This window comes from Marmota marmota, unplaced genomic scaffold, assembly GCF_001458135.2.
Source record: "Marmota marmota marmota unplaced genomic scaffold, marMar, whole genome shotgun sequence".
Lineage (NCBI taxonomy): Eukaryota > Metazoa > Chordata > Mammalia > Rodentia > Sciuridae > Marmota > Marmota marmota.
In genome coordinates, this window is record NW_026000242.1 from 25121707 (window position 1) to 25145477 (window position 23771).

The 23771-nt window shown below is 34.9% G+C and overlaps 1 long non-coding RNA gene across 1 annotated transcript; it reads right to left on the bottom strand.

Annotated features, from left to right (window-relative positions):
• Nucleotides 1-11698: 11698 nt before the first annotated feature.
• Nucleotides 11699-22051, bottom strand: LOC125613919. The gene is made up of 3 exons (XR_007344507.1): nt 20892-22051; nt 17799-17897; nt 11699-14247 (listed from the first exon to the last, which is right to left on the bottom strand). It is a non-coding gene; the product is annotated as an uncharacterized LOC125613919 (long non-coding RNA).
• Nucleotides 22052-23771: the final 1720 nt, after the last annotated feature.

A 23771-nucleotide genomic window follows, 5' to 3' on the forward strand; every position in this document is an offset into this window, starting at 1 on the left:
ACTGCACTTCATTCTGAATAAGGATAAGCTTTTAAAAAAAACAGTGTTTTATCACAGATCTTCCATTTTTTAGGTAAATGATTATAAGCTAAAATAGAACCTTGGATAATAATTTAAAAATGAGTGACCTAACATTGGGGCCCTTTTATTTTTCTTTCACTGCAACTATGCTAATTTGAATAAGAAAAAAATTTAAAAATAACCATGGTGATTAGCAGAAAATATCTTATAGCCTATGAAAATATTCCAGTAGTTTAATACACAGCAATAGCTTAAATTATTCACATGGGCTACTCTTGAGATCATATGTTGAAACTGAAAAATATTATCATGACATGGAAAGTCAGAAGTGATAGCACTGGCATAACACATCTGCATGAGACTGACATTTTTGGACAAAGCAGTTAAAGACTATGGGCCCTCTGATACCACACTGAGCACCAGCATTATCCATGATGGTGGCACAGCCAAAAAACCAAATTCCCATAGAGTGAGGGTGGGATCAGGACTGGACTAACGGGGCACTGATTTAGTAGAAGCAAGAGGAAGAACAGCATCCAGGGGCAGTGATAAAGTTGATGTATGTCTGAAAGATAGAGATAAGAGGAACTTTGTGGTCTTTGCACTTTGTTATTGATCTGCTTGCTGGGCTATTTAATGTGTCTAGTAATAATACATTATTTCCCTAGCTTCAGACTTAAAATGTGATAGTAAAAATTAATAGAGTAAAGACTATTTTTCTCCTTCCTTGTGCATTTTTACTCTATTACATTTGTCATGGGAATAGTAAGACGTTACACACATTAAATAGCCCTCTTATGAGCCATGATGATTAGTGGTTTGAGTGTCAGCAAAAGGGTGTGGATAATCCTGAGAATTCAATAGGGAGCTTTAGACCATTCTTCTGAATCCTGCACATCCTTGACTTCATGAATTTGCAGCATGGACCCAGACTTTGGAGTCAGAAAGACCAAGCTTAGGAAGGTTATCTAACCTTGTCAAGTTCACTGTAAAATGGGAATGATAAGATATAATTCAGAGGGTCATTGGGAGGATTGTAATAAAGGAACGTTGCAGACAAGTGCTTAACAAGAGCCTGACATGAAATGATAGCCATCATTATTAATTAAAGAATCAGACCATAAAGAATAAATACATATAAATCAGTGTTCTAAATCCTGCCTGTGTATCAGAATCACCTGTAGAATTATTTTACAATAGAGATGCCAAACTCTATCCCTAGAGAGACATTTATTCAGTAGACACAGCATACAGGTCACTCTTACAGAAGTATTTTCCATAGTCAAAGAAGAGAAAAACAAGTTAAAAATGAAGATGGCTTACACAGAGTCAACAAATATTCTGTCTTTCTGCTTATTGCCATGCACTATTGCACACACCACATAGAAGAAGGTGTATAGCTATAAATAGATGCTGTGATTCTGCAATTGATATCTAACTGCATGAGGTGAAGGAGATATTTCCAAGTAGAAGATTAATATTTGAATGAAGTATCATCCAGCTAAGCAAGTTCATTTCTCTGTGATTCTGAGTATTGCAAGCTCTGTTTTGACTGCAATCCAAGATGCAAAAACAGGAGCCTGAACTCAGACCATCTGGCCTGTACTTCTGCCTTGGATTCAAGAATTGTAAAACGTGATAGGTGCAAATTATTCATGCACTCCCAACACACATTGCCTCTTTCCTCCAGCCCAACCCTCCCATTATGTTTTTGGAATGGCATCTGGAGCCTGATCAAGTTCATAACCATGATCCCAGTAAAGAGAAGCCAAAGTTGAAAGCAATCCAACTGTGAATGAATATTTGGCTAAACACTGCTATGTCTCTCAGACTGCAAAAATGGCTCCTGTAAGAACCAAAGGAAGGATGGTGGATCATGCACTAGGGAAGTCAGAGAAGCTGAGATCTTATAATCTTAACCTGAATAAAGAGCTATTCAAACAGATTAGGGCAACATGTATGGATTTTTTCTGCTTATTATTTTTCCACATGAAATGAAGGAAACATTTCAATTCATTAAATATTAGCCTTGTTGGATTCGATTATGAACAATTTTTTTTATTAAACTACTACCATAAACATGTCAAAACAAACCTGTCAGAGCCTCATGAATGTTCTCCATTCAATCATTAATGAGAAAACTAGTGATAATCACTATACTATGCTTACTATTGCCAGACACTGTCTTACATTTTATCCACATATCAACACATTTAATCATAACAACTACCCTATGAAATAAACAATTTCAATTCCTCTATATAATGTGCCACACAAATTTAAGGAAGAAAGGACCCATGCCTATGGCTGATAAGAATGCTACTGGAAGATGGCCCTCCTTTTCCAGATGGATGGGTCAGGCAGTCATGATTCAATATTCAGTCATCATGTGGATATAAAATCTTATCATTTTGCACCAAGTTGGGAAAACCCTGCAAGGTTCTCCCATGCTAGATCACTCCATAGGGTTTTTGAAGACTTATTTGTAATTATTTCCCAGCTCAATTTCTCCCTATGCTCAGTCCTGCTTCCTATACTTTCCATACCAAGAGAACATTATAATAAGCATCCTATAACCTTAGCTCTATCTTAGTCTGATTTCCATAGAATTCAGTCTTCAACAAGCCACTTGAGTGATTTGATCATTTTGACAACCTCTTAGAGATGGGTGTCAGACAATAATGGGACAATGACATGTGTCAGTGATGCTGCTGTACACATCACTCAGCAGCTCTTCTGTGGTATCCTTCTCTCTCTGCTTAGCACAACATTCTAGGCTTATCACTCCACCTGCTACGTCCATTTCTCTTGGTTACACATTCAGAATTTTTAAGATTGGGCTGGTTACTTGGTCATCTTCCAACAAGGCTTTTACTATATAAGAGACTACATCCAAGAGTCTGGATTTCCTATATCTAGTCTATAAATAGTTGCTGATACTAGATTCCATATTTCTTCATTCAATAAGTTGGGGCCAGGTTCACAGGAAGACAAATAGGACAACTAAGAATTTATGTCTGTATAATTACTTCTAGTTGTTTAGTTCAAAGCAAGGCTGTAGATAAAGCAGGCATATAGATTCTCATGATTCACTAACTTCCTAATTTTCATTGCTCTCCACTTGTTGTGGTTAAGATATGTGTTCCCCACAGGTCTGTGTGCTAAATGCTTGGTCTCCAGGATGATGTCATTGGGAAGAGATGTAACCTTTAGGATATTGGACCTAGTGGGAGGTCCTTATGTCACTGGGAGTATGTCCTCAAAGGGTGTTGTTATACCTACGTCCCCATTTCTATTTGCCTTTCTCTTTGTTCCCTGGCACATGAAGTGAGTAGTTTACTCTGTCATATTCCCATCACAATATGCTGCCCTTGCCAGAAAACTAAAATGATGAGCCACTAGATCTTGGACTGAAATATTCAGGATCATGAGCCAAAACAAACCTTTTTCTATTAATAAGTTAATAGCTTCATGTATTTTGTTATCATGATGTGAGGCTGTCCAATTTTCCAAATTCAAAGAATTATACAGTATGAAGTTCCATGTAATCTCTTTCATTGACTCCCATTGTACTCTGATCAATTTTCTGCTTTATGCTGAATAGTCTTTTGAAACTGTTTCTTACCTATATACAAATCAGGTGGTACACATTGGACCATCATGTTATTATACTGCACTATCCTGACTACTGATGACCACTCAAGGATGAGTATCTAATCTGTAAGGGGCCTGTAAGATTGCTCTCCAACATTTTCCTAATTAGAGCTGAGAAAGGACATTATTCGAGGCCTTAAATATAGCCATTGACCACCAAATCAACTCATAGTTTTGTGGTTGTTATATGAGAGAATAATGCATACAAAAGTGACAGGAATTATGAAAGATGATGACTACCCTAATTTCAATGGCTCCTAAAGTCCAACTATGGTTCTCTCCCAAAATATATTAACCTTACAGTCTTTTTTTTTTAAAGAGAAAGAGAGAGAATTTTAATATTTATTTTTTAGTTTTTGGCGGACACAACATCTTGGTTTTGTATATGGTGCTGAGGATCGAACCCGGGCCGCACGCATGCCAGGCGAGCGTGCTACCGCTTGAGCCACATCCCCAGCCCCAACCTTACAGTCTTTAAGCCTCCCATCACTTATGGAATTTACCCCTTGCTTATGACCATGATATACAAAGTCTTTCAAGACATCAGCCTACAATAGTAATCTAATTTCATACCTGTGATCCATCCTTCCCTCCACTATACCCAGTATTTTAATAATATCACAAGTACCTGGATAGTGATTCAGGGCACATCACTGCCTTAGTCCATTTTGTGCTGCTCTAATAAACCTGAGACTGGGTAATTTGTAAAGAATGGAGATTTATTTCTTATGGTTCTGAAGGATGGGAAGATAAAGGGGCCCACATCTAGGAAGGATCTTTTTGCTGTGTTGTCCATGGCAGCAGACAGAAAGGTAAGAGAGGGAAAAGGGGGTAAATATCTGCCTTTTATAATGAATCTACTCTTATAATAACAAACCACTTCTGTGATAATAGCCTTACACCATTTATGAATGCAGAATCCTCAAGACTTAATCACCTCTTACAGTTCTAACTTAACATTGTTGCATTGAGGACGGTGCTTCCAACATGTGTTTTGGGGGAATATATCCAAATCGTAGCATTCTGATCCTGGCCACAGAAACTCAGATCTTTCTTATATACAGAACATAGTAATTCCATCTCAATAGCCCCTAAAATATTAACTCGTTCCTGCATCAACTCAAAAAGTCCAAAGGTTCATCTACATCATATATAATTGAGATCCAAAGCATAGTTTATCCTGAGGCAAATTTATCTCCAACTCTAAGCCTGTGAAATCAAATCAAGTTGTCTACTCTAGAATGAAATGCAGGGACAAGCAGAGGATAGACTTAACCATTGCAAAAAGGGAAATAGGCAAGGAAAAAAAAGGTAACTGCTAAGTCTCAAATCAAACACATCAAGCTACATCAAATATTAAGATGCTAGAATAATTGTCCTTGATTCCATGTTCCACTTTCTGGGCACAATGGAGGAGAGAATTAGACACCCAGGGACTTAGGAACCCCCGTGTTCTGACTGGCTCAGCTCATGCAGCAGTTCTCGTGGGTCAAGATAGCGCCTGCCTGCAGCTGTTCCAGGCTGGGGCTGCATGCTGGTGGCTCTATAGTACCAGGGTCTCAATGGAAACCTGACCCAAAAGTTCCACTAGGCATTGTCCTGGTTGTGGCTTTCTCTGGTGCCTTCATACCTGTGGCAATTCTCTTCCCAAGTTTGGAGTCTGTGCTCAACATCCTTTGAAGTCGAGGTGAAGGAAGTCATGGCTTTACAATTCTTTCATGCTATATGCTTGCACAGTTAGCACCACATGGATGCTGTCAAGGTTTACCACTGTGGCCTCCTCAGTGGTGACATAAGCCACAAAGGTGGGATTGTGTCGTGGCTGAGTCAGCCAAGGAACATCCAGAATGCAGGGAGCAAACACTTGAGGTGATAACAGGGTAGAGAACACTGAAGTGGCAAATGGGCATTTGATCTCATCTCTAGAATTCTTTTCAGAACATGCTTTTTATGCTTTATTTGGTCAGGCCAAGGGGTTTCCAAATCTTTCCATTCTGCATCCCTTTCAATTATAAGTTCTGTCTTTAAATCATTTTTCTTCTCTCAAATTTTACTATATGTGGTTAAAAGAAACGATGCAGCACCTGGAATGTTTTGCTGCTTAGTTGTTGTTTTTTTAATCAGACAGCCTAGTTTATTGCTCTTAACTTCTGCCTTTCATAAACCCTTAGGCATGGAAATAATTTGGCCAAATTCTTTACCATTTCACAACAAGAATTACTTTACTATAGTTTCTATTAAGATATTTCATTTTCATTTGGGACTTTTCAGAATGTACTTTTTTCACCATATTTTTACCAACATTCTGACCATGATAATTTTAATCCGCAAGAATCTTCAATTTTTCCCTAAAGCTTTTTCTTCAGAGTTCTTGCCAAATCATCCATAACTCTCCATTTATGCCTACGTAGACTTTCTAGCCTGCTTCTCTAAATTGTTCAGCCTCTGCCCTTACCCAGTTCCAAAGCTACTTTCACATTTTCAGGTATTGTTAGACACTCCCCTGTTCCACACCAGCTTCAGAAACACATGTACTCTGTTGTTGTTGGGTGAAGAATTCTATAAATGTAAAATGGAACAAGTTGATTGATAATGACATACTTTCTTTATTATGAATGTGCTTCTTGGCTTTCTGCCTGCTAGATCTATCACTTATAGACAAAGAGCTGGAATCTCTGTCATGGTGTAGATATATGTTATCCCCTGCAGACTCGTGAGATAATTATGAAAGTCTTATCTTAATCATTGCATTAATCTACTGACAGGGATTAACTTGGTGGTGACTCTTGGCAGGCATGGTGTGGCTGGAGGAGGTGGGTCCCTGGTGTATGCCTTTGGGATTTATATTTGTCCTTGTTGAGCAGAGCACACACACCGGATTCTCCATGGTGTGGTGTCTTGAGCTGTTTCTCTCCATCACAATCTTCTTCCATGATGTGCTGCCTCACCATGGGCCCCAAGGGATGGAGCCAGCTGTCAATGTACTGAGATCTCTGAAACCGTGAAGCTCCAAATAAACATTCCTCTTTAAAACTGTTCAAGTCTTTTATTCACAACAGCAAAAAAGATGACTAAAACAATTTCCAACTATAATTTGGGGTTTGTCTATTTCTCCTCTCAGTTCTGTTTTTATCTCATGCATTTTGATGATGTGTTATGTGCAAATTCATTTAGGATTATTATATCTTATTGCAAAATTGGCTTCTTTATTATTGTAATGTCCCTCTTCTCTGATAATCTTCTTTGTTCTGAAATAGGCTTTATATGAAATTAATATAGCTCCTCCAGCTTTATTTTGATTAGCAGTGGCATGATATATATTTATCCATCTTTTACCTATTTGAGCCTTTGTGTGTAAAATAGTTTTCATATAGACAACAAATGCTCAGTGTTGATTTTTTGAATGTTTATAAACTTCATCTTTTAATTTGGATCATTCACACTAAAAGTAATTTTGATATAATTGAATTAACATGTCATATTTGTACTATTTTCTACTGGTTGCATTTATTTTTTTTCCTCCTTCCTTCTACTGCCTTGTTTGGTTTAATTGAACATTTTTCATCAGATCCCATTCTGTTATCTATGCATCACTTACACTTCCTATTGAAAATTTCTTAATGACTTCCCTAGAGATTATAATGTACATTTTAAACTCATTAAATTGACCTTTATCTAACACTATACCATTTCACTTGTGATTCAGATCCCCTTTCAATCTCTGTGATACCATCACCACTTACTTCACTTACTGTGTGCTGTAATCACCCAATACATTGCTATTTTGATTCCTTTAAATAAACAAGCATCTTTGGATTAGTTAATAAGTATTTTTATTTTCATTTATTCCTTCTGCATCCCCATTCCTTTATTTACATATACCCAACTTTTTGTACTAAATCTTTTTTTCTTTTCCTTGAATACTTTATGTTAATATATTGCAGGGCATGCCTGCCAATAATGAATTCCCTCAGTTTTTGTCTATGAAGGTCTTTATTTTGAAGAATAATTTCACAGGACATAGAATATTAGGATAGTGGTCTTTTACTTTAAATATTTTAAATACATCACTCCACTTTTCTCTTCTTTTATGGCTTCTGAGAAGTTCACCATAATTCTTCTTATTCTTCCTTCAGAGACAAGGATTTCTATCATCACCAACACTTTGGGTTCTATCAAGATGTTTATCTTTGACCTTGGTTTTCTACAGATCAAATATTAAACAACTGCATGTGATCTTCTTTGGTCCTAATCCTATCTGGTGCTTTTTGAGCTCCTATTATCTTTGGTTTGGTGTCCATCAGTTTTGGAAAGATCTAGTGCATTATCACTTCAAATGTTTCTTATACACTACCCTCTTTGTTTTCTCCTTCTGGCATTCCAATTATACTAATGGTATATATTTGATGTCCCATAATTTTTTATATTTTGTCCTATTTTTTATCCTATTCTTTTTACATTACACTTATGGATATTTGTTAACTACATTCAAGTTCTCTGATCCTTTCCCCATCAACTATCCAAACTACAATTGAATCGATCAAAGATTGTAGCATCTTCAATTTGTAGCATTTCTTTCTGATATTTCTTATGAGTTTCCATTATCGTTTTTCCATTCAATCTTCTTGAGTGCTGTCTACTTTTTCTATTAGAACACTTGGCATATTAAGGCTTGTTATTTTAAATTAGGTGTCTTCCAATATCCATTTCTAGTTCTGATGATGGCTTTGTCTCCCCATCTTTTTAAGTCTCTTTTGGCATGCCTCCTAATTTGTTGTTGAGGTTGTTGTTGAAAGCAATCAATGTTGCACTGTGTAATAGAAATTGAGATAAGTATATCTGTAGTGAGACAGATTATGTTAATGTGGGTAAAAGTTGGAACATGTTTAACTACTGTGAAGCTGTGCTAGAGACTTCAAATTGCTCTGGTGTCTTTCTCTTAGTCTCCTCTTTGACTTTGGGCTTAAGACTTTATCCTTTCTAAGAATCTTTATCTTTTAGCCCTTTTCACTATTATACTAGAATGTTGTTGAGTGGTGGCAAATTATAATTGTATAATTACACAGTCTTTTCAGGAATCTGTGTTTCAGGGCTGTGATCTTCACAAGTTTTCTCTGACAGTATGGCTTTTTCCCTCTGTCCTACCTGCCATATCTGGATACAGTGTTTCTAAGCAATTTTCTTTAATCCTTAACTCCTGTTGACTGTGCCCTTTCTTAGATGAGAAAGGAAAGTTGAAAGGGCCCAAAGTGGGAGTAATTTCCTTTTGCAAACTGATACAACTTTCAGAAAAAGTTATTTTTGCTGGAGAATAGACCTCTTGTCATGGAGAAGGTGCTAGGTGTATTGCCCAGGGATGATTTTTTTCTTATTTCCCTCCTAGAATCAGAGATCTTTTTCCATCTTCAAACTTGAACTTGGTGTGGTTCCTGGAGGTATAGCCCATGAAAATTGTGAAGCAATTTGTTATAAACAAGAAGAGCGAATCAAAATTTGCTAGGAGGAAAAGAAACCTTTATATCCATGTTGAAATTTGTTGTCCAAGTATAAAACAAATAAAGAGACTACTGGTTCCAAAAGAAAGATGAGAGTGGATTTTAAAATAAATTTCCATTTAAAGGTCCTGTAATGTAACAGACTATAGGAATTTAGACATGGTGAGGTACGTCAGGGGCCATAATTTAGTTTTCTTTAAATATCAAATTGCATTGTAAATCATACAACTTCATGTAATAATGTTTGTACTAATTATTTAATATAAAAATGAGTTCCATTATATAACAAAAAATGAATTTTTCAGTTTTTAAAAAACTTTGGGTCTATTTTAGTTATTTATAATAAAACATCACCATCTGCTGGTATTGATTTTAAACTTCAGGCAAAAGTTCCTATAGGGTTTTGCATATAATATATATTTCCTGTATACTTTCTGCATCTTTCTCAGACATACTCTGCCAAGAAATATTAGAACAAATATAAATAAAAGTCCCTTCTGCTAAGTACTCCCTTATGCTACAAAAGTGGGATATGTGAAATCATTATGCTATGATAAATACTATAATCAAATTTCATAATATAACCTATTGATTAATTGGCTCAATTGATACTTACTAGCACCAACTCTAACAAATATTGTTCTAGACACTGGTGAAAGATTGTTCAATAAACATGCAAAAGTTCTACCTCTGTTAATTTATGTTTCACTGGAGAAAAAGGTAGTGTTATGATTTGGACATGTGTCTCACAGAAGCTCATATTGAGACAATGTAAGAATGTTCAAGGGTGAAATAATTGGATTATGAGAGATATAACCTAATCTGTGAATTAATTAACTGGGTGATAACTGTAGGCGAGTAGGCTGTGTTGGAAAGAAGCAGGTCACTGGGGGCATGATTTGGGGGTTTATATTGTGTCCCTGGTGAATAGAAGTCTCTTTCCCTGCTTCCTAGTTGTCATGTCCTAAACTGATTTTCTTTACTATACCCTTCCACCATGCTGTACTGTCTCCCCTTGGGCCTAGAGCTATGGAATTGGTTAGTCATGGACTTAAGCCCTGAAACTATGAGCCAATACAAACTTTTCCTCCTGTAAGTTGTTCTTGTCAGGTCAACAAAAACCTGACTAAAACAGATAGAAACTGAACAAACATGACATGTCAAATGGTCATATGTGCTATAAAGGAAAATGAAGGAGGAATATGAATCATGGATGTTAAAGATAATAGCATAAAATTCAGTGATCACAGAAGGATATACAGGTATTTTTGTAGACATCTGAACTAAGACATGAAGAACTTAAGAAAGTTGAGACTTTAGCCGTCTTACAGACAACTGTTCCCGGGAGAGGGAACAGCCAATGAGAAGTCTAAGAAAGAAAACTTCCCTGGCATATTTGAGGAACATAGAGATGCATTTAGCTTGCATGCAGTGAGCAAAAGGAGAAAAAAATAAATTCAGAGTTTTAATAGGGAAGAAGTATGTATAAAGTCTTAAAGATGAAATACTGTATTGATTTTAAGTAAAACTAAAATCTTGAGAGATTGTTATATGATCCTCTTTATATTTTTCATTTCAGCAATCATTTTAATATATATGTGCATATATAGAAATATCATGATATATCCTTAAATACAAACAATAACATTTATTTTTAAATAAATGTAGATAAATGATAAAATTACTTCTTAGATTTCTGTGATAAGAATAATATGTGAGAAAGGCTATAACTGGAAAGACTTTCAAAACAGGGATATTCAACATTCCAGTTCACAAGTCAACGAGATATTGGTGCTGAAATGTAATTAGTACTTTTTTTCCTACATCAAAAAAGTTTCAGAATAAAATAGACACTAGTATTGCTGTATGTATATACATGGCTGTATAACCAATGTGACTCTGCAACCTGTACACTTGGAAAAATGAGAAATTATACCCCATTTGATTCAAATGTATGATGTGTCAAGATCATTGTATTGTCATGAGCAACTAATAAAAAAAGATTCAGAAAGAAAAGTGCTCATTAAACGAGATTGTGTTTTTAGTGAAGTAGGTTGTGTTCATTATGGGATAGGCTTTTTACCTCCTTGTAGACCAGTAGGACATTCAGTGGACCATATTTTGAGAAGCACTGCTATAAGATATTATTGTAATGGGCCATGTAGGAGCTAATGATGTCTTAGACTATAGTAGTGATGTAGCTTAAGGTCAGTGGCTCATTTCTAAATAGGTACAGAATCATATTCATAGATGTGGGTGTGGGAATTTACATATACACATCCTCAAGGGACTTGCTGATGCACTAAGTGTGGGGGTATAAAACATCAGAAATAACAACAAAGAAAGTCAAAGGTGATACCAGTTTCTGAGCCTATGAAAATATCTTTGTATTTATTAAAATGGGAGATCTGGAACATAGAAAGTTTTAAGGGAAAGATCAAAATTTTAGTTTTGGTCATATTAACTGTCAATATCCAAATAGGAACATTAAGTAGGCAGTTACATACATGCTTCTGGAGTTCAGGGTCAAAGCCTAAGCTAAGTAGATACCTATGTATGTACCATCATTAAATAAAAATGTTTAAAGCTTTAGGATTGGGTAAGATCACTAAGTTTCATGTATGTACATACATACATATATATGCACATGCATATATATGCATATATATACACATATATATGCATATATACACACATATATACACATGTATACAAGAATCATATGAAATTAATGGACATTTTGATGATGAAGCATCAAGAGGAGATAATTATGATAGAGATTCTCTTGAGTAGGTAGGAGAGAATGGAATCTCATCACAAGTGGTATTTAGGATAGGAGTGGGGAAGTCCCTCTACAGCAGTGTGAAGAAAGGAAAAGCACAATCTATAGGCAAAGACACTGCTAAGTGGAAACCTATTGTGGCAGGAGCTTGTGATCATTATGTTCTGAAGGCTTCTATTTTCTTAACAAAGTAGAAGGGTCAACAGCTGAGAATGAGGGTGAGAGAATAAAGGTGGGAAATATTAAGAAAGAGCATAAGGTACTTCCACTATCCAGCACTGGGCATCAATTTAAAGTAACAGGAGGAGGAACTGGGTAGACACAAGCTTAATGTAACTGGGGCTGGTGCTTTTCCCAGTGTGCACAATGAATCAAGAGGGACCAAATTTGTTGAACATTAGGAAACAGAGTGATGATGATGATGCACCACAAATCTAACCTTAGTAAAGAAAGGAGCATGGACATGCTGGAATATATAAAAGTTCATTTACTTATGCACATGTACATGATATCCTATTTTCAGTACATATTTAACCAACCCTAAATCAAAATGAAAAAACAAGATGTACATTCCAGGAAATAAAATATGACTACAAAATAAAACACTGAAAGAAGGCACACTAGTTGGGTTATTAAAAATAGACCATGTGAGGCATATGAGGGTTCTAAGATAGAACCTGAAAACATAAGACCAGAAGACTGTTTACAGTGACTTATTAGAGAATGCCTAAGATTATTCCAGGAATTGTATATATGGTACGTTCAATAAATGTATTCATATTACCAATCACATCAGTGACTTTGAACAAGTAGAATGGGAAGTGATGGTGCTTCTTATATTTACAGAATTCAGAATAATCATCATAAGATAATTAGAAATCAGAATTCTAAATAATAATAGTGATATGAAGATGAATTTTAAAACAAACAAAATTCAATTAGACTAAGCACCCTTGGGAAGAAAAGCCAAGTGCACAAATTTAAGGGAAGGGAAAGAAATGGTTATTTGTATATAAGGTGAAAAATGATTCTTTATCCCCCCCAAAATGAAAGCTGAGTCCTCTCTCATACATAAGATGTCCTTGCACTAGGTGAGGCATAAATCTAAGAATACCCATATTGAATCCAAAGTAAATCTGCCATCCTTGGTTGAGTGCTGCCGGGAAATCAATATGTGGTGGTAGAAGGGGATGGAATAGGTAAGTTATATCTGCACAAATGATGATAACCCAGGCCTTGTCCTTGGTACAACACAATATCAGGGAACACTGATGAGTTTAAGTTGGCCATGTGACTATAAGGTTCCTAAGCCAACGCTAAAGAAGCTGATTTTTTCTTGCAGGATATTAATAAAAATATTACAGAATGTTGATTATTAAAATACAGAATAGATTCTTCACCTGTGTATGTTTCTTCACTTATTTACCCTTCCTAAAGATGGGAAAAGAAATGAATTTGAACTTCAGTTTGCAGACCTAAGTACATCTTCAGGGAGAATAGGGAGAGAAGGTGTAGAGAGGCCACATCCTGATAGAACAAGAGCTGCCTCCTCTTGTTTCTCTCTGCTTCAGCTGGTAATAGGTAGTTTCCTATGACTAGAAATGGAAATTTCTAAGGGAGACTATTGTGTCACCAGCAAGCCAGAAATCAGTTCCTCCCACACTAGCCAAGTTCACTGTCTGTTCCTGAAACAATGGCTGCAGCTGCTACCCATCGGGAGTTTTATTATGTGGGGCCTCATTTCCTTTCCTGCCAGGCGATGCTGAGCTTCTCCTGCCAGCACAGTCTTCTTCCTGCTGTTGTTTCTCAGCTTTGGGCACCATTACATTGCTTTACTCTCTGTTTCCACATGAATTTGGAACTTTTCTTCTTCCCGTTTCCTGTGTCTTGCTGAGTCCTCACACATATCCTTAGATACTTAGGATATAAACAACACTACAGAGGAGTGTGATGAAGCTGCAAAGAGAAGATGTACAGGCCAGTGCTTGCTGTGTGTAAAACTTCACCCTGCCTAGAGCTGTGAAGAATACCAAGCATTTATACATCTTTCCCAGGACTGATCAAATTAAAATTTTAAAAAGATATAAAAACTCATCTTGAAAACCAGGGTAGTTATGATCCAAATTTTGTAGAGTTAAAGCGGTCTCCTGGACCCTTGTCAGCTGAAGTTAGAAATCCTGTTGAAGAGACAATTATCCTACTGCCACTTGCTTTCTGTCTCCTTGTTTGAGTCATTCTGCACAAAAGGTTCATTGACTTGTTTGCTTCATATCCACTTCTTATCTAAGAATCTACCTGCGACAGATAGAAAAGGAAAATCCATGGGACAGTATGACTTTTTAACTTATTGACATTATTCCCAAAGGTGGAAGATGTCCTATGATAAACTCCTCAGCATCAACCTATATTAAATCTGACCTCCAAATAGTTTAGAAGGAAAGATCTATTCCACATCCTAAATAGTTTCCTAAGTTTTCATCTCTCTCCAGTCCAGCAATCATCCTCCTAGTCCATATTTAGAACATTTCAAATTAAGTCTATTTCTAGAACTTCTCAAAAGTAAATAAGTTTATACTGAAAAACTGTTTGTTTTTGTTGAACTCATTGTTTCTCTAATTCCACTCTAGAACTTCCCATGCATTACTTGATTTTAAGCTTAAAGAACCTCTGTGGAAAACAGCAAATAACAATATAATCATCCCCTTTTGGACACAAATAAATAAATGAAGCTCTTAAATGATTTTCCTAAGGACTCACTTGTTCTAGAACCTTGGACTTTTTAACAGAGACTCTCCAGTGTCCTCTGAATTTATCTAAATTCTCTATGAATGTATTTGAATTTTATGCAAGTATCGTCCCCTGAGATAGTAAGTTCTTAATGAGTTTTATTTTAAAATTCACCTCATTTATTTATAGCTTGTAACGTTTAAGGTCTTATTGTTTTAGCAAAATTCTTTTAAACCTAGGCACATTTCTTAAGATGTTCTCAAAGTCACAAATTGGCATTACAGGACTGCAATTGCTAGGAAACACTAACCTTTTTTGCTCCCATAGTCAGACATTGATGAGTGAAAATCTACAGAGAATAATAACTCTCTTCTAAAACACAGAAAAGATAGCTAAGCACATGTTCAGCATGAGAAAAAATATTTTACCAGTGATATGAAAAATTAGAGGCTAATCAATTCAGAAAACATTGTACAGTTTTAATTTGCAGCTTAATTGTGTCACAGAATCGTCTGTCCCATTTCTAAATTTTTAAGTGATATATTTAGGATCAAATGGTTCAGTATAATTATTGATTATCCCATTAATTACATAAGAAAACCAACTAATTTTAAAACATCAAAGTGAAAAATAAGGTACATTTTAAAAATAATACATTTGTCTGACTGCTTCAATGAGGTAAACTATTCCTTAGCAATATGTGAATCTCTTTTTTTCCTTTAATTTCTAAAATATTCTAAATGTAGTCAAAATTAAAAAGTGTATTTTTACCCATTTTTGCTACTATAACAAAATATTACTAAGTGGATAATTTATAATAAACAGTAATTTATTGACTCACGGTTCTAGAGACTGAGAAGCCCAAGATCAATAGGCTAACTCTGCTGAGGGCCCTGTTGCCAAACCATCATTCGGCAGAAGGGCAAAGAAGAATGAAAAAGAGAAAAAGGGAAGAGGGAGTGAACCCACTCCTGCAATAACAGCATTAGTCCCTTCATGAGGGCAGGATTTCATGTTCTAAACACCTCTTAAAAATCCTACCTCTTCATACCAGTATAATGGCAATTAAATTTCAGCGTGAGCTTTGGAAGGAACATTCAAACCATGGAAATGTGGCTTTCTAATTATAAACTATAGTGACATTTTTTGGTAAGATAGATTTTTGCTCTCTAGACAAATTCAAAGTTATGGAATTAGGTATAATTTTAATGATTTAGATTTATTGTTTTCATGAATAAGGGAAAATAATTGGCTGAATTTTCAAGTGACTTGTCAAGGTCAAAAGCTAACTAGTTGAGCATAGGTTTGCACAAGTTTACTAATGCAATATCTAATGATAATTCAGTTCAAGACTACCCTTTCCTCATTATTTTATTCATTTAAACAGTAAGTATTCACTAAGCCACTATTTTATCTGTTAAATTCTGGTATAGGCATTGGAGTTACTATAACAAACAAGCACAGCCCTGTCCTCATGTATTTTTAATTTAGTGAGAATATAGAATTAAATGACTAATGACTTTTAATTAAAATTGTGATGATTCATTCAGAGAAAACATGCAAGTATGATGGCAGCAGATGTTGCAGGAACCTGAAAAAGTTTCTCTGAGAAGATGATAGTAGGAGGATGATTGGAAATATTTAATGGAAATAAAAGTGCAGTGGGAATGGAGTATAGAAACTAGAAAGGAAGGAAAACCAAACTTACAGCTAGAAGGAAACAAGAGTTTGTCTAAAGAGCTGGATCCAGTAAGTAAGAAAACAGTGAAGTGTCTGAAATTCTATGACCAAGAGGAAATATACAAAAATATCAGGCAAAAGTGGTTGGCAATGATCCTTTTGGCCCTAGTTAGGAATTTGAGCATTATCCTCTGTGCTCGGGAGAACCCACTGAATTTCTAACAGCGGTAATAATAGTGTCTGTTTATATGATTTGAAGTTTATATATTTTCTCATTCTCTTAGAAAAAAGACTGAAGATTCCAAAATTTATGAATAAAGAACAGGTACAAAAATCAAAATTTGAGAAAGAGTATTAGATTCTGAGAAGTAATAGTGACTTTGACTATGGGAAAACTTTTAGGGATGGGAAGAAGTGAAAACTTAGGTGAGTATTTAATAGCTACAATACATGTTCCCTTCTTGAACTATTTAGTATATAGAGTGTATACTGTTTGATTTTTTATTAGGGTGTAAAAAATATTGATGTGCCAATTCTGGCTTTCATAACAAGAAAGATAGTGGGACTATTTATTGGAGGTACAGAAAATGAGGGAAGTAATATATTTAGTTTGAAGCTTATTAAATGTGAGCTACCTCTGAGAAACATGCATGGAAAAAATCAGTTGGTCTTATGGTAGTGCCATTCAATGGAGAGATCTGAAATGAGAATGCATATGTGGCAGCATTTCAAACATGGAAGTAAATGAGATTTTCCAAGAAAGTAAATGTAGTTAAGAAAGATTGAGCCCTGAGAAAATCCAGAGTTTAATACTCAACTGAAAGAAATGAGTTTGAAAAATAGTCTAGAAATGATCAATTTAACAGATAGGAGGGCAACTAGAAGAATGTGGTGTCATGAGAATCAGGTGTGGGAAACGTTTAAAGTGTTTCAACAGGGAATGCATGAAGAAATTTATCTAACTCTTCTGAGTGTCTCAAGTCAGACCAGTTCATTAAGATCCTTACCAAAGACATTTCAGTGCTATGAGGAAAACAGTCAGATCCCAGTGGACTGAATAGTGAACGGGAGAAAGTTGTAGTAATTTCAAAGAAAACTCCTTGGTAGAAAGAGGGAAATAGGACAGTAATTACAATGGGCTATCCAGGCTATTAAAATACACTGAAGGGGGTAGAGAGAGAAGAGGGGAGGGGAGGGGAGGGGAGGGGGGATAGTAGAGGATAGGAAAGGCAGCAGAACACAACAGACACTAGTATGGCAATATGTAAATCAATGGATGTGTAACTGATGTGATTCTGCAATCTGTATATGGGGTAAAAATGGGAGTTCATAACCCACTTGAATCAAAGTGTGAAATATGATATATCAAGAACTATGTAATGTTTTGAACAACCAACAATAAAAAATTTAAAAAAAATACACTGAAGATGAGAACTTACAGAATATCTTACTTTTCCTCATTTCCTCACGTTATTCAGAATGAAGTCAACATCATTATTATCTCTGTTCGGCTAGTATCTCTGGGTTCCTCATTGTTTCTGTGATTAAATACCACAATTTATTTCACAGTTCTTAACATTGGATAGCATTTTTTCTTCTAGATATGATGCCAGCATCTGTTTTATTAGGTAGTATTTTTAGGAGTAGAATCTTCACCTTGATGAAGACCAGTTATTTTTAAAAGATATCTAAAAAGATGATTATATGCTTCTGCATCCTATATTCTCAAAGCCCCCTTCCTCATCTGTCTTCTCTCTTCAAATCCCTCTTGCCTGATCAGACCCAAGAAATCTTTTTAGTGAACTTCTAGGATTCTATGAACACTTAGAAACTACTACAAACTCTATAAATTGGAGGCACTAATTCAAGTGTACTGCAAGGAAAACTGAATCAATGATGAACCAAATGGGAAGCACAAGAGAATCCAGTGAATTTATAGGCAAAATGATTAGACCACCTATTTTATCCAGCTTAAAAGATAAGAAAATAAAATATTTATTATTTATAATTAATAATACAATTATACTTGAAACAAAAAAGTGAAATTATGACTCAGTAAAAAAGTGGACGCTTTTATTTCCAAAGTGTTAATAATGGCATTGCCACAAGTTTGTTCATTTTTAGTTTATGCAAGAATTGCAATGTTCTTCTTTTCATTCCGAAGCACATAAGAGACAAGAGAAATGATATCAAACTGTGTGATTTAATATCAATTCTTCAATAACTTTCTTTTGAAATTTTTAAAAATACAGAAATGAACTTTAGTTGGAAATGTATAGCTATGTGAAATTATACAAAAGAAATCTAGATAAAGAAACAGATGTTAACTGCTCCACAGAAGCATCCTCTTGGCCTCCCCTCACTCCTACCTATATTTTTCCAAAACATGACAACTTAACCTGACTTATTACACTATGTATTAATTTTATGGTGTTTGAAATTTATATTAATGACATCAAATATATGTATTCTTTCAGTTCTTGATTGTCTTTACTAAGGCTTATGTTTAGAAAGCATCAATCTGAGTAGCAATAATTCATTTGCTTTGTAGTATTAAATTGTATGAATGTAACACTATTTATTTATTTATTCTGTTGATGAAAATTGGATTGCTTCTAGATATAACTATTAAAAATAATACTTCTATAGCCATTCTTGCATCTATTTTTAGGTATATGTATGCCTGGATTTCCATTTAGTATAAAGATATGAGGTAGAATAGTTGGTCGTTCATAATGCATATGCTCAGTAAAAAAAATTCCAATAATTGTGCCAATTCATTAACCATAAGCAGTGAGAGTTCTAGTACCTTGTCCACAATTGGCTTTAGTAGGATATTCTATTTTAGCAGTATTAAAAGTTGTATAGAGGTATCTCACTGTGATTTTAATTTTCAATTCCCAGATAACTAAAAAGATTGAGCAACTTTTTTGGTACTTATGAAAATTTGCATGTGAAAAGTTAAGTGGGCATATAATTAAAACATTATCTAAATTGAACTATCCTCAGAAAATGTATTAAAGTTAGTCCATGCAAATAAACCAAGAGTTGAAAATAGTACTCACAAATCATCGCAGAAAACTAAGAAAATTATAAAGTATAAGCTCTACATCAGGTATACTTCAAAGAAAAATCAAGGATTTCATAATTATTTAAAAAGAAAGTCATGAAAACAACTAAATCTGAAATATAGTTTTTAATAATGAACTCCTACTTTAGGGTAGTATGTGCCTTTAGGTATTAACCAATCATGTAAGTCACATACATTACAAAAACCTATATGCATATGGAATATAAGTGTTTGCTTTGGTTTCTACTGTTAAAGGCATACATTCAAAAAGTTTTTAGAGACTTGTAGACTATAGCTTTGATGCAAACCATAGATGCATAGCCATCTCTGCTCTCAATTCTCTTGATTTTGACCACAATGCTGTCCGATTTCACCTTTGACCATGTCTTGCTTTCAGACTCTTTAATGTGAGGAGATCTATCCCTTAATGCCTTTCCCTTCTTATTGGTCTTTATTACCACTAACCTTCTGTCAAGGATAACCACTAAGTCCTAGCAAATTACCTTCCAGATACCAGGCTCCACTTATGACTATAGTTTTCCCCAAACTTGACAATGAGTTCAACCCCAACATCGAAGTTTCTCAAATGGATGTGCTAAATTTACCAGGCTGCTGTTCTAATCCAGCCTAAATTATTTGATTCCTGATTCTAAACCTTAATAAATCTGATGATATTTATAAAATATAGTCAAAGTACTTTATTGGCATGAATATAATAGCAAAAGAATCTCCATTATTGATTATTTAATTCCACAAAAGGAAGTGTTAAGATGAGGGACTAAATTATCTTTTTAATGTTTCTTTTTTTCAGTTGATTGACTATATTTTTCACCTCATCAAGTGTTGTAGCTCAAACCATTAACTTTTAAGTGGGTCAGACCAAAATGTATATTTTAAAATTCAAAGCATACTTGTCAAATTCCTATGTGCTTGGTAAATAGTCTACCTTTTGTTGCTATTGTTTACATTTAAATATCCTCTATGGTAAAGTTTCCACAATAATGATGTTTTTCAAATTTTTTTTAAAACCTAGTATATTTTTACCATTTGATTATTGTCCATTTTCATTTAGTAAAAATGTATAATTCCATTTTAAAATTCATTAAATAATCCCCATTTAGTTTAGTTTTTTTAATTTATCTTCAACTGAAATACTACCAAAATTCACCTCAGAATTAATTTTATTTTCATCAACAGTCAAATTTAAAATTAGCATTGAGTCAGCAGTAAGGACAGTCTCTGCATTTTTCACTGAAATGCACAAAAGTAAAATAAGATCTAAATGCACTAACTTAGCTCTGAGCATAATATAGTAATTTCCAAGTTTAATGTGAGGCTCAACATAGATACAGTTTATTAGTAACACAATCATGACAAAGTCAGATTTTTCCCCAAAACCATTCTTTCCTTGAAGTAGTTCTGGTTGTAATAGGGAAGGATTGATGAATTCTAAAATACTCACTGCGGAACATTCAGGAAATACACCCTCACATCTTCCTGAAAGAGCACTTTAAAACGTTTTGCTGAATTTTCTCTGTAAATAACAGATGAGCAAGACATTTTTCCTTTATAAATATCAGAATAAGTTGCAATTCAGTAAATACATTGAGAATAACCTCTATCGCACACCAAAAAGCTGATACATGCAGAGTTTGACTCCTTCCCCATTCCATTTTCCACAAAAGATAGGATTGTTGAATTATGTTTCTTTTTTATCAGCCATAAACTCATAGTTTTCAATTTGGGGCACAATTAGGAGAGTTATAAAAGATTTTTATGATCTTTTCCCCGTCTCAGAGCCAATTATCATGCTATTTGTATATGCAGCAAATTATTCAAGTATTATTCATTTCCCTTGTTATTTGCTTCTTGCTCAAATTGTATTACAGTAAATTGTGACTGCATTCACATAGTGTTTATTTTTGTTTTCCATAATGAATCTACAAGTAGCCAAACTAAATTGCTTAATTGATTGTCAGCATGAGCATGGAGTTCTATTCCTAAGGGAGTATAGTTTCTGAGTCTGATATCAAAGGTGTTTAGGTTTAAGCGGGGTAAAAAGTTCCTTTGAAAGTAATTGGGATAGAGAGAAAGTTGCTGAGTCACGTTTCAGATGTCTTAAATGCCAAAGACAGATGACTATTAACAAACTTAAGGTCCCTTAAGTTGTCCCATAGTTGTAGCCTGAATGAATATGTGTGACATCCAAAGGCAGAGATTTCAATTATGAATCTCTTTCAATTACCTAGGCTGGAATTATAGGTAGTTAGGTATGACCAGCTGGCTGGGCTGGCGACCTGAGCTGGCTACATCAATAAATAAGAAAATGGTGAAAGAAATATTCAACACACAGAAATAACTTTTGCATGCAGGAATCAGGGACAGCTCTCGACCTTAACGGTCCATTGGAAAGAGAGAGACAGCATATGCTGCCTGAGACCATCCTATGTATGACGGGAAGACCTACAAGAAAGTTCAACCCAAATAAGGCAAGAGATTGGGTTTCAAGGGGTTGCTTGGTGATGTTCTGCAGTTGGCAGGTTGACTGACATCTTGGAAGGCCACACCCATCTCAGGTGCTATGTAGGATCAAAGGCAGAGCCAGCATAAAGGACACGTACATGGAACAGCCCAGTCAGAAGAGCAATGTCAGCCCAGTTCCCTCATGTGCTCAAATGCTCATAGCTCCTACACACACAGCCCCCAGCTGGCTTGTGACAGCTAGGCTTAGATACCAGCGGTTGGAATGGAAAGGAAAGGATGCATATAAGAAATATGTTAAAGAATGAATTAGTCAATTGATTTCACTGGAAACTGTGATCAAATTTGACTCCCAGTTTTGAATGTGTAATGCCTGAAAAAGTATGCCCTAACTACAAAGGAACTCAGAAGGGAGAAGGATTTAGGGAGGACGATGGAAAATTTGTTTTTAAAAGGGTTAAATTTAAGTGGCATTAAGACAAATAGGCATATTGGTACTTTGAGGAGCTGGAAGGACAAGAAACAACAGAAGTTGAGAAAATTTCTTTTTGCATCCCAATTTTTGTTATAAAGAGAATGAAACCATAAAGTAGGAAAATTTTGAGTTTTTGCAAAGCTACCTTTCTTCTTAAAGACTTTCAGTGAGTGTTTAAATTAGTGTGTGGTATTCTCCATACACACCTTGACTTAAAAAGCATTTATTAATTGTATATTTTCTAACATGAATGAGAACAGTAAAGAAAAAAAATATATTTAAGATATAATTAAAAAGTAGAATCAACAGAATTTATTACATATTGATTGTAAAAAAATGCTTTACAAAAATTTCAGATACCTTTATATATAGCTAAAAATAAATATAGGAGGTGGTGGGAAACATACATAGAGAAACTAGTATTTGTGTCCTAGGGGACAAAGTTTTCTGAACTATACCCACCAGTACCATGGTGGCCATGCTTATCCTAGAAATATTAGGGAATTTCATCAAATCAAAGCAATGACCCTCTCTAGGTCACTCATTTATTTATCCATTCAGGAAATACTATTTCAAGTCCACTCTGAGCCAGGCATTATGCTAGACACTAAATGCAGAGTGTTGGACAAACAAATGGGATCTCTTCTTAGTTGTATCTACTTTGTGGTATTTTCTCCTACAAATCCACTCTTGACAGTTCTCCTAAACCCAGTTAATCATTGGACATTGCCTGTAACTCCTTTTCAGTACATACTTTCAATCCCTTATCTTTAATACAATTTGAATATTTATAGATATATCAATATACTATTAGTTAATAATTATTTAATTCAATCTGAGGCTAGGAATTCAAAATATACACTTAAAATACTTGAGATGGATAAGTATGTACAGCTTAATGTGTTTCTTAGAAATAGAAATCCATTGCAGCTGGATGCAGTGGGACATACCTGAAAGCCCAGTGACTCAGGAGGCAGGAGGATCACAAGTTCAAGGCCAGACTCAGAAACTTAGTAAGACCTTTTAAAAAAAATAAAATAAAAGAGGCTGGGGATGTGGGGATGTAATTCCTTGGTAGAACATACCCGGGATCGATTTCCAATAACAAAAAACTAGAAAAGAAGAAAAACATTTTACACTTTCTATTATTAGTGCTTTGCACAGGAGCATCTTTTACAAAGATTATATGATTTGAAAGATATTTTTTTATTAAAGGAGATATTAAATCTGATTTTTCAAAGTGTCAAGATAGTAAGGACTTCACAAAACATATAGTTTTATTTCAGGGAACTATATTTTTCTACCAAAATTGCTAGGAATATAAATTGAACTTTCAGAATAAAATAATCTTTTAAGGGTTTTATATTTTGCATTTTTTTTCTTCTT